This window comes from Bison bison, unplaced genomic scaffold (assembly GCF_000754665.1).
Source record: "Bison bison bison isolate TAMUID 2011002044 unplaced genomic scaffold, Bison_UMD1.0 scf7180017864508, whole genome shotgun sequence".
Taxonomy (NCBI): Eukaryota; Metazoa; Chordata; class Mammalia; order Artiodactyla; family Bovidae; genus Bison; species Bison bison.
In genome coordinates, this window is record NW_011495064.1 from 17,631,253 (window position 1) to 17,644,031 (window position 12,779).

Below are 12,779 nucleotides of genomic sequence, written 5' to 3' on the forward strand. Positions count from 1 at the left end.
ATACATGTTTTAATGCCATTTTCCCAAATCATCCCACCCTCCCTCTCCCACAGAGTCCAAAAGACTGTTCTATACATTTGTGTCTCTTTTGCTGGTTGACTCAGATTTAAGAGCGAGCACTGTGAAAACACTTTGAGTATGTATGTTTGTGAGTTTATCCACTCAGAGCTTTGCTGTAGGATGATTCATCAGGTCTGTTTCTTTAAGGAGCTTCTGATGTCAGTAATTTTAGGTTACTCCCCCTAGAACTGGTCAGATTTCCTACAGAAAGACCTTTCAATTTCTTGTCTGGAGAGAATAGAATTAACTGCCTTCCCTGAATGCAGAGTCAAGAAATGGAGTTGAATTTGGCCTCAGTATTCAATATGTGTGTGTTCTCATCTCTCTGTTGCTGGTACTTCATCCCTACATTCATCCTATTTCCAAACCTCAAGATCCTTTCAGCAGTCCCCACCCATTTTTGGCACCAGGGACTGATTCTGTGGAAGACAATTTTTCCATGCACCAGGGAGGAGGGGTTGATTTCAGGATGATTCAAGACCATTACATTTATTGTGTACTTTATCTCTATTATTATTATATCAGCCCCACCTCAGGTCATCAGGCATTAGATCCTGAAAGTTGGGGGACCCTGGCCCCTCTGCAAAAAGTAAACCTTAGTCTTATAACAAGATAGCAGAAAGGATGTTTTGTAGAGGAGAACTAACTACATCTTGAAGAGTATATTTTCAGACCCATCTTCATTCCATTTTCCAAATATACCTTTTGCCCTCAATTCTTTGTGGTGAATCAGCAATTTACATCAGGTTATATCTCTGCTTTTTTTCTGACTGCTAAGTCAGTTTAAGGTTCTGTTTTTCAGTTTCCAAAATTTTATAGCTCATCTTTTTTCCTATTTTGTTGGCTTTTGTTGTGGGCTTATGATGTTTGAAACATCTTTAATGTTGTTTTAATGAAGTTATTGAAGAAAGCAAAAGTAAAATTATGCATTCAAGCCACTGCCAGTAACCAACAGGACTTAAAATCAGTGTTTTGATATTTATCAAAGAATATGAAAAATATATATACATTTCCAGGTTCTGCATTTTTTTTTGCCTTCTTGAGGACAAGCATTCTATATCTTTAAAACACTTATGATTCTAACTTCTATATCATAATTGTCATAGAAACTGAGCATTCTCATATGTTCCAAGTCCCTCTGCAAGCAAATTGTCTGTTTTCTTACAGGAGAGATATTATCCCTTACTATACTAGCAATATAGTACATAGAAAAGTTCTCATCATAGGCCTTTTATCTTCTGAAAAACTACCACTTTATATCAAAACTGTAAAATAAATCCCTTGACACCTTTGTTTCTCCATACCATTAAGTTCAGAAACAGTAATCTCAGGTATTAATCACAACTAAGATTGAGTTTTAACTATGACAAATGAGTGTTACCGGTTTGAAAAATGTTGCTACCTCTTCCTTCCAACCAAAATTTCCTTTATTGGGTTTGTTTTCCTAATTATTTCAGAAAGGCTATTTTTAAAAAATCTCTGATTATCCGATTATTTTTAGTATATTTTAAATGTATCTATTGTTGCAAAGCAAATTACCCTAAAACCTAGTGGCTGAAAACAACAATTTATGTTGCTCACAACTTTGTGAGTCTAGGAATTCTGAAAGAGCTTGACTGAGTGTTTTGTCTCTGATTCAGATGACATCATCATGGTACCCCAGATGTAAGGGCTCTTTTCCAAAATCATGTCTTCACCCACATGTTTGGCACTGTAGTACTCTTTGGCCTCTCTCTCTCTACTGGGCATCTGTCTTCTGTGTCCTTTCTACTCATGAACCTTGGGCTCTCGCTGCATGGCAGTCTCATGTTAGTCAGACTTCCTACAAAGCAGTTGACTTCCTCCAGAGCAAATGCTTCATAAATGAGACAGGAAGTGTTTCACAAGACAGGAAGTAGAAAAGTAGAAGCTGACCTCAGCCTGGAAGCTAGGATAGTGTAACTTGTGTTAATTCCATTGATCAGAGCAGTCACAGATCTTACCTGTACTTAGAGGGAGGTGACCTAGAGACCATCTCTCATTGGAGGAATGACAGAGAATGTGCAGCCATATCTAATTTACTAATCAGTCTCTCTCTCTCTCACACACACACACACCTAATATATATACATATTACCTATAAAAAAGATTTGAAAAGATTGAGCAAATTTCAGAACCATGAAATAAAGCAATACGTGGCATAATCCTCTGCAAAATGGATGACAAAGCCTTAAACACCTGCCTTATAGAGGAGAATCAGAGGTGCCCTCACCCTTTTTCATTACTCTTTTCTAATGATATCTTTTTGGCAGAAATGCTTCCCATGGCTGTGATTGATATCACTTCTGATCCCAGAACAGGAGAGAACAAGACTTCACTGAGTGAAATTTCTTAAGAGCCACCAATCTACCTATAATACAGTGAGTGCTGAGATTGTTACTTCATTCCCCAGAGAGTGTGGCTGTGTTTAGCCATAATTTCCCCCTTTCCATTAAGATAGAAGAGGAAGAATATAAGGTATCTCTGCCAAGGAAATGTCATGTTTTAATGTAGCAGCAGAAACTGTGATGGCAGTTCCTTAATACCAGGAAAATAATAACCGCACAGAAGAGACATGATCTGAGCTGATTCTAGCTGTTTGCCCTCCTACAGATAATTATATTTTCTATGTGGTTCATTTATAAAATAGATGCAGTAGTTTTATTTCTAGGGAGTTGTTATGAGACTAAAATAAGAGCACGCATATAGAGTTACATACTCTGGAAAAGAATAAGATTTTTTTTTACTATTATTATTAACATTATTATCAGGGAACAATATGAAAATTAGTTGTATAGCCAGTTACAGAGCATCCCTTTAGCATCCCTTATATCTAACTTATTAATATTTACTATCAAAATATATTGGGTTATATATATAACACAGCTATACAGAATCCTTGAATCAGTGCCAGCTACAAGTACATTCAAATAATAATTACCATAAGAAACATTTAAGATCATTTCAGAATTTGTCATAGGATGGACACTATAGGTTGTCAGAACCATCCATCTGATTTCTTTTCATGTAGAAATCTACTGAGGCTTCATCCTAAAACCACGAGATTCATCTGTACCAAACTGCAATAAACTCAAGCTTTGCCTGGAAGATGTGATGCCGGAAGTCTGTCCCTTTTCTTACTTCCATCTGGATGACCAGCTCATTAGGACATGGTTCTGTCAATATCACTCTCATCATCATCACCATTGTCATTTCACATATTCTAATCACACATTGGTTTCAGAGAATGCAAAAAGAAAAAAAAAAGTGACTTCAGCCTGCATCCTTGACCTCAGTCATCTACCATTGTGAGAGTGACCTGTTGGTATTAGAGGGAACTAAATATAAGGATGTGGTTAGGGAAGTGTAAGCCATCACCATTGCTAGAAAGCACAATCAAGATAGCCAGTTTTCCCTACATCCCATGTGGCACAGTGGCATCACTTATGAATGAGTTCTTGGTATCTAAGAAGGTTTGCTCTCTCTCTCACCTGTGGCCTGGATCTTGTGGTCCTGAAATAGCACACTTACTAGAAATTATTTTCTCAAGAACGGGGCACCAACTTCAAAGACAGATCTGGATTCTAATCTTGATTCTATTACTTAATGGTTTTGTATCTTAGGGGAAGATAATTAACAACTATGATACTTGGATTATTCAACTGTAATATGTCTATATTATAAAAGTATTAAGAATTACAATGAGAAAATATATGTAAATTTCTAAATACCTGAACTTAATCTTCAACAGTAACTGATACATAACCTATTTTTCTTTTTTAAACTTGTTAACCTATGGATACTTCCACCCAGGTTCTTTTGAAGCAATTAAAAATCATATATGTTACATCATTGCATCTTGAAATGTATCAGTATATACCTTTTACACTAAGCAAATTCCTTAATAACATAACCTTTGTGAAATTATTAACAATAATTAGTATTATAATTGCTAATTCACGTCATCAAATTTTCAGCCCCATGTTCACATTTCCCCAATTGCCTTAGACTTATGGTTAGTTTTTACAGCCTTTGTTTGCATTGTAATCAAAATGATGTCCAATATTGGCTGATATAACTTTTAAGTGTCTTTAAAAATAAGGTTTCTGTTTCAAAATAATTTTAGATTTATAGAAAATCTGCACAGATATTAGAGAGGGTTCTCAAACGTCCTTTACTCAATTTTTGCTAATTTTAGCATCTTACAAAATCATAATACATCAAAACTAATAAATTCAAAATTAATACAATATTATAGACTAAACTACTGACTTACTCAAATTTTACCAGTTTTACCACTGATCTAGGATCTGTTCTAGGAGGTCACATTATGTTTAGGTTTTAGACTGTTTTAAACTTTAGTTTCCTCCTTCGTCTTCTTTCTTTTTTTTCAGTATTTTTCTACAAGAAACCAGAAGATTTTTATTGCAAAAACTCTCCAGTGTAAGTTGGGGTTGTAGGTTTGTGCTATTTTAAACAGGTTTCTGTGTACTTACATTTATCATAAATTGACACTATATCTAAAGGTTTGATCAAATTCAGATTAAATTATTTTTAATGTATTTAGTTAGTATTAGGTAAACTACTGAACAGACAGTATACTTCTGCAAGGAGATTCATAAGTCTGTTTTTTTTCTCTTTCTGATTCTATCAGTAACTGATGATCTTTGTTTAGGTCCATTAATCCATTCAAGAGTTAAAGAATGGTGGTATTCTAATTTTATCATTTTTCACTGTGTATCAGTTGAAATGTTTCTAAAAAGAGAATGTTCTCTGTAATTATAGTAGAGCTCATATAAAAACTTCCCTGGTGGCTCTTCCCTGGTGGACTTCCCTGGTGGCTCAGACACTAAAGCGTCTGCCTACTATGTGGGAGGCCCAGATTCAATCCTTGGGTCAGGAGGATCCCCTGGAGAAGGAAATGGCAACCCACTCCAATACTCTCAACCCACTGTACTCCACTCCAGTAATCCCGTGGATGGAGGATCCAGGTAGGCTACAGTCCATGGGGTCGCAAAGAGTTGGACATGACTGAGTGACTTCACTTTCACTTTCATATAGAAAAGCAGAATAAATATTTAATTTCCCTCCTATATTTGCTAATTTCAGTGTAGTAATTTCCAGGCATATTTCAGTGATTTTTATCTATAATATATTCTATTTTCATGGTTTCAATTCAATTCTTTATTATTTTTTATTGAAACATTATTGGTTAGAACAATTTTGAGTTTACAGAAAAATTGTGCAGGAAGTACACAGAGTTCCCTTGTACACAGGAGTACAAATACTCCTTCCCCCACCAGAGTCTTTCATATTAGTAACATCTTGCATTGATGTTGTACATTTGTTAAATTTTATGATGCAATATTGATACATTATTATTACTGAAGTTTATATTATGGTTCACTTTTTATGATGTTCATCTCTATTGGTCTTGACAAATGTATAGCTTTATCAGATGAGTGGATAGCAAATATTTTCTCTCAGTCTGTGGATTATCTTTTCATTTTTTAGGAATGTGTGTCACAAAGCAGATGCTTTTAATTTTAATAAAGTTCAATTTATCAATTTTTCTATAATGAATTTTACTTTTGATGGTATATCTAAAAAGGCATTGCCAAATACAAGGTCACTCAGGCTTTCTCCTATGTTGTCTTCTAAACATTTTGTAGTTTTATATTTTACAATTAGGTCTGTGATCCATTTTAAGTTGCCTTTTATGAAAGATATAAGGTCAGTATCTATATTCACTTTTCCGTGTATAGATATCTAGTTGTTCCAGAACCCTTTGTTGAAAAGATTATACTTTCTCTATCAAATTTCTTCAGCTCTATTGTCAGATGCATTGACTATATTTGTGTGGATCTACTTCTGGTCCCTCTATTGGCTTCCACTGATTTATTTCTGTATTCTTTTCCCAATACCACATCTCTTGATCACTGCAGGTTTATAGTAAGTAAGTATTGAAATCAGATAGTACCAATGCTCTAACCTTCTTCATTATTGTGTTGTCTCTTCTGAGTTTTATCCAGATAAACTTTGAATCAGTTTGTTGATATCCATAAAATAATTTGCTAGGATATAAACAGGGATTGGGATTTTGTTACATCTACATTAAGTTGAGAAAAACTAACACATTAATAATATTGTGTGTTTCTATCCAAAAATATAAAGTATCTGTTTATTTAGATGTTCTTTAATATCTTCAATCTGTTTTTTAACAATGTTCTTCATATAGATCTTATATATAGTTTTTTATGATTATCAAGATGGCAGAGTAGAAGGACGTGTGCTCATTTTCTCACGTGAGAACTCCAAAATTACAACTCACTGCTGAACAACCATCGAAAAGAGAATGTTGGATCCCACCTAAAAAAGACACCTCACATCCATAGGCAAAGGAGAAGCTCCAGCAAGATGGTAGGAGGGGAGAAATTGCATTTAGAATCAAACCCCATACTGGCCAGAGACACTTGGAGGGCATAAACAAAATCTTCTGTGCACCAGAAGACCCCACAGAGACTGAGGCAGACCTGCTTTTGAGTGTTTGAGTGTCTCCTGCACAGGTACTGGTCAGCAGTGGCCTGCCACGGTGCAGGGCTTCCGGGTGCAGCAGACATGGGTTTGGCACAAGCCTTCTGGGAGATACCACCATTAACCCCACCAGAGAGCCACCAGAACTTACAGGGCTCTGGAAACAGACTTTTGGAGGGCATAAACAAAACCTTGTGCACACCGGGACCCAGGAGAAAGGAGCAGTGACCCCACAAGAGACTGACTCAGACTTGCCTGTGAGTGTCCAGGAGTCTTTGGCAGAGGTGTGGATCAGTGGTAGCCTGCTGCAGGATTGGGCACTCTGAATGCTGCAGTGCATGCATGGGGCCTTTTGAAGGACCTCACCATTATCTTCAGTACCTCCACCATAGTTTGGTCTCAGGTCAAAGGACAGGGAAGGAACACAGTCCTGCTCATCAACAGAAAATTGGATTAAAAGTCTACTGAGTATGGCCCCACCCATCAGAACAAGACCCAGTTTCCCCCACAGTCCTTCTCTCAAATCAGGAAGCTTCTTATCCTTATCTGTCAAAGGACAGACAGAATGAAAACCACAATCACAGAAAACTAATCAAACTGATCACATGGACCACAGCCTTGTCTAACTTAATGAAACTATGAGCCATGCCCTGCAGGGCCACCCAAGATGACAGGTAATGGTGGAGAGTTCTGAAAAAGCATGGTTGACTGGAGAAGGGAATGGAAAACCACTTCAGTATTCTTGCCTTGAGAACACCATGAACAGTATGACAAAGCAAAAAGATAGGACACTGAAAGATGAACTACCCTGGTTGGTAGGTGCCCAGTATGCTACTGGAGACCAATGGAGAAATAACTCCAGAAAGAATGAAGAGACAGAGCCAAAGATAAAACAACATCCAGTTGTGGATATGATTGGTGATGGAAGTAAAGTCTGATGCTATAAAGAGCAATATTGCATAGGAACCTGGAATGTTAGGCCCATGAATCAAGGCAAATTGGAAGTGGTCAAACAGGAGATGTCAAGAATGAACATCGACATTTTAAGAATCAGTGAACTAAAAACAAAACAAAACAAAACTGGAATGGGTGAATTTAACTCAGATGACCATTATATCTACTACTGTGGTCAAGAATCGCTTAGAAGAAATGAAGTAGCCCTCATAGTCAACAAGAGTCTGAAAAGCAGTACTTGGGTGCAATCTCAAAAATGACAGAATGACCTCTGTTCATTTCCAAGGCAAACCATTCAATATCATGGTAATCCAAGTATATGCCCCAACCAGTAATGCTAAAGAAGCTGAAGTTGAATCGTTCTTTGAAGACCTAGAAGACCTTCTAGGACAAACACCCCAAAAAGATGTCCTTTTCATTATAGGGGAGTGGAATGCAAAAGTAGGAAATCAAGAGATGACCTAAGGTATGACCTAAATCAAATCTCTTATGATTATACAGTGGAAGTGAGAAATAGATTTAAGGGCCTAGATCTGATAGATAGAGTGCCTGATGAACTATGGACGAAGGTTTGTGACATTGTAGAGGAGAGAGGGATCAAGATCATCCCCATGGAAAAGAAATGCAAAAAAGCAAAATGGCTGTCTGGGGAGGCCTTACAAATAGCTGTGAAAAGAAGAGAAGTGAAAAGCAAAGGAGAAAAGGAAAGATAGAAGCATCTGAATGCAGAGTTCCAAAGAATAGCAAGAAGAGATAAGAAAGCCTTCCTCAACAATCAATGCAAAGAAATAGAGGCAAACAACAGAATGGGAAAGACTAGAGGTCTCTTCAAGAAAATTAGGGATACCAAGGGAACATTTCATGCAAAGATGGGCTCGATAAAGGACAGAAATGGAATTGACCTCACAGAAGCAGAAGATATTAAGAAGAGGTGGCAAGAATACACAGAAGAACTGTACAAAAAAGATCTTCACGACCAAGATAATCACGATGGTGTGATCACTCATCTACAGGCAGACATCCTGGAATGTGAAGTCAAGTAGGCCTTAGAAAGCATCACTAAGAACAAAGCTAGTGGAGGTGATGGAATTCCAGTTGAGCTATTTCAAATTTGAAAGATGACGCTGTGAAAGTGCTGCACTCAATACGCCAGCAAATTTGGAAAACTCAGCAGTGGCCACAGGACTGGAAATGGTCAGTTTTCATTCCAATCCCAAAGAAAGGCAATGCCAAAGAATGCCCAAACTACCACACAATTGTACTCATCTCACACGCTAGTAAAGTAATGCTCAAAATTCTCCAAGCCAGGCTTCAGCGATACATGAACCGTGAAGTTCCAGATGTTTAAGCTGGTTTTAGAAAAGGCAGAGGAACCAGAGATCAAATTGCCAACATTTGCTGGTCATGGAAAAAGCAAGAGAGTTCCAGAAAAAACATCTATTTCTGCTTTATTGACTATGCCAAAGCCTTTGACTGTGTGGATCACAATAAACTGTGGAAAATTCTGAAAGAGATGGGAATACCAGACCACCTGACGTGCCTCTTGAGAAACCTGTATGCAGGTCAGGAAGCAATAGAACTGGACATGGAACAACTGACTGGTTCCAAATAGGAAAAGGAGTACGTCAAGGCTGTATATTGTTACGCTGCTTATTTAACTTATATGCATAGTACATCCTGAGAAACGCTGGACTGGAAGAAGCACAAGCTGGAATCAAGATTGCCGGGAGAAATATCAATAACCTCAGATATGCAAATGACACCACCTTTATAGCAGAAAGTGAAGAGGAACTAAAATGCCTCTTGATGAAAGTGAAAGAGGAGAGTGAAAAAGTTGGCTTAAAGCTCAACATTGCAAAAACGAAGATCATGGCATCCGGTCCCATCACTTCATGGCAAATAGATGGGGAAACAGTGGAAATAATGTCAGACTTTATTTTTTTGGACACCAAAATCACTGCAGATGGTGACTACAGCCATGAAATTAAAAGATGCTTACTCCTTGGAAGGAAAGTTATGACCAACCTGGATAAAATATTAAAAAGCAGAGATATTACTTTGCCAACAAAGGTCCGTCTAGTCAAGGCTATGATTTTTCCTGTGGTCATGTATGGATGTGAGAGTTGGACTGTGAAGAAATTTGAGCACCGAAGAATTGATGCTTTTGAACTGTGGTGTTGGAGAAGACTCTTGAGAATCCCTTGGACTGCTAGGAGATCCAACCATTCAATTCTAAAGGAGATCAGTCCTGGGTGTTCAGTGGAAGGACTGATGCTAAAGCTGAAACTCCAATACTTTGGCCACCTCATGTGAAGATTTGACTCATTGGAAAAGACCCTGATACTGGGAGGGATTGGAGGCAGGAGGAAAAGGGGATGACAGAGGATGAGATGGCTGGATGGCATCACCAACTCTCTGGACATGAGTTTGAGTAAACTCTGAGAGTTGGTCATTGACAGGGTGGCCTGGCGTGCTGTAATTCATGGGGTCACAAGGCGTCAGACACGACTGAGCTTCCGAACTGAACTGAACAGAAGCAGAACATATTAAGAAGAGGTGGCAAGAATACACAGAAGAACTATACAAAGAATATCTTCATGACCCAGAAAATCACAATGGTGTGATCACTCACGTAGAGCCAGACATCCTGGAATGCAAAGTCAGGTGGGCCTAAGGAAGCACCACTATGAACAAACCTAGTGAAGGTCATGGAATCCCAGTTGAACTATTTCAAATTCTAAAAGATGATGCTGTGAAAGTGCTGCACTCAATATGCCAGCAAATTTGGAAAACTAGCAGTGGCCACAGGATTGGAAAAGGCCAGTTTTCATTTCAATCACAAAGAAGAGAATACCAAAGAATGTTCAAAATACCACACATTTTCACTCATGTTACACGCTAGCAAAGTATTGCTCAAAATTCTCCAAACCAGGCTTCAACAATATATGAACTGAGAACATTCAGATGTTCAAGCTGAATTTAGAAAAAGCAGAGGAACCAGAAAACAAATTGCCAACATCCTTTGGATCATCGAAGAAGCAAGAGAGTTTCTCAAAAACATCTACTTCTGCTTTATTGACTATGCCAAAGCCTTTGAGTGTGTGGCTCACAAAGAATTGTGGAAAATTCTTAAAGAGATGGGAATACCAGACCACCTGACCTGCCTCCTTATAAATCTATATGCAGGTCAGGAAGCAAGCGTTAGAACTGGACATGGAACAACAGACTGGTTCCAAATAGGAAAAGGAGTACGTCAAGGCTGTATATTATCATCCTGTTTATTTAACTTATATGCAGAGTACATCATGAGAAATGCTGGGCTGGATGAAGCACAAGCTGGAATAAAGCTTTTAGGGAAAAATATCAGTAACTGCAGATATGCAGAAGACACCACCCTTCTTCAGAAAGCGAAGAAGAACAAAAGAGCCTCTTGATTAAATAAAAGAGGAGAGTGAAAAAGTTAACTTTAAACTCAACGTTCAGAAAACTAAGATCATGGCATCTGGTCCCATCATTTTATGGGAAATAGATGGGGAAACAATAGAAACAGTGCGAGACTTCATTTATGGGAGGGCTCCAAAATCAGCAAATGGTGAGTGCAGCCATGAAATTAAAAGATGCTTCCTCCTTGTAAGAAAAGCTATAACCAACCTAGACATCATATTGAAAAGCAGAGACATTACTTTGCCAACAAAGGTCCGTGTAGTCAAAACTATGATTTTTCCAGTAGTAAGGTATGGATGTGAGAGTTGGACTATAAAGAAGGGTGAGCACCAAAGAATTTATGCTTTTGAACTGTGGTGTTGGAGAAGACTCTTGAGAGTCCCTTGGACTGCAAGGGTATTAAACCAGTCAATCCTAAAGGAAATGAGTCCTGAATATTCATTGGAAAGAGGTGCTCAAGCTGAAGCTCCAATACTTTGGCCACCTGATGCAAAGAACTGACTCATTGTAAAAGACCTGGATGCTGGGAAAGATTGAAGGCAGGAGGAGAAGGGGACAACAGAGGGTGATATGGTTGGATGGCATCACTGACTTGATGGACATTAGTTTGAGTAAGCTCCAGGAGTTGCTGATGAACAGGGAAGCCTGGAGTGCTGCAGTCCATGGGGTTGCAAAGAGTCTGACACAACTGAGCGACTGAACTGAACTGATAGTTTTTTAAGATTTATACCTATATATTTCTGATTGGATTTTGCTAATATAAATGGTACTGTGTTTTTATTTTCAAGTTTTAATTTCTCATTGCTGATAGATAAGAAAGCAATTGGCTTTTGGAGGTTTACCTTTTATCCTGCCAACTTGTTTTAATTGTTAGCTAGTTCAAAGTGTTTTACTGTTGTTATTGTTCTTGAATGTTTTTTACATAGACAATCATGTCATCTGTGAACAAAGATAGGTTTCTTTCTTCCTTCCCAGTTTTTTTACTTTTTATCTTTTTCTCTTATTGCATTAGGTAGGCTTTCCAGTATGACATTGAATAGGAGTAATGGGGGAGCACATCCTTGCCTTGTTCCTAACTTTTAAGGTGGGGGAACATCTACTTTCTCACCATTAAGTAAAATATTAGCCGTAGGTTTTGGTATATATAAATATATATGTATGTTTTTTTTTTTTTAATCAGGTTGAGGAAGTTTTCTTCTGTTCCTAGTTTGATAACAATTTGGGTATTGGATTCGGTCACATGATTTTCTAAATCTATTGATGGCTTTTTGGTAACATTCTTTTGGGTAGTCCCTTCTTTGTTTTCAGAATCATTCCATATGCTAGAGATATATAATATATCTCTATTTTATATATATGTGTATATATATATATACACACACAATGCTTTGAGTGACAGTAAATTTAAGTGACATTAATGTGTTTAATGTCAAACTTAATACTCAAAATTATCTGATAGACTGAAATGTCAAGCTGAACTCTATAATAGGCAAAAGTTAAGTCCTGTGTATCTTAAGTACATGATGAAAAAAATATTGATTTGGCAGATGTTTTTGGAGGAAATTATAGCAAATTTTGTTGCCAAAAAATTAATATTAAATAATATTTTTTGATATATTTTTTAAATTTTTTAAATTAATTTTATTTTATTTTTAAACTTTACATAATTGTATTAGTTTTGCCAAACATCAAAATGAATCCACCACAGGTATACATGTGTTCCCCATCCTGAACCCTCCTCCCTCCTCCCTCCCTATACCCTCCCTCTT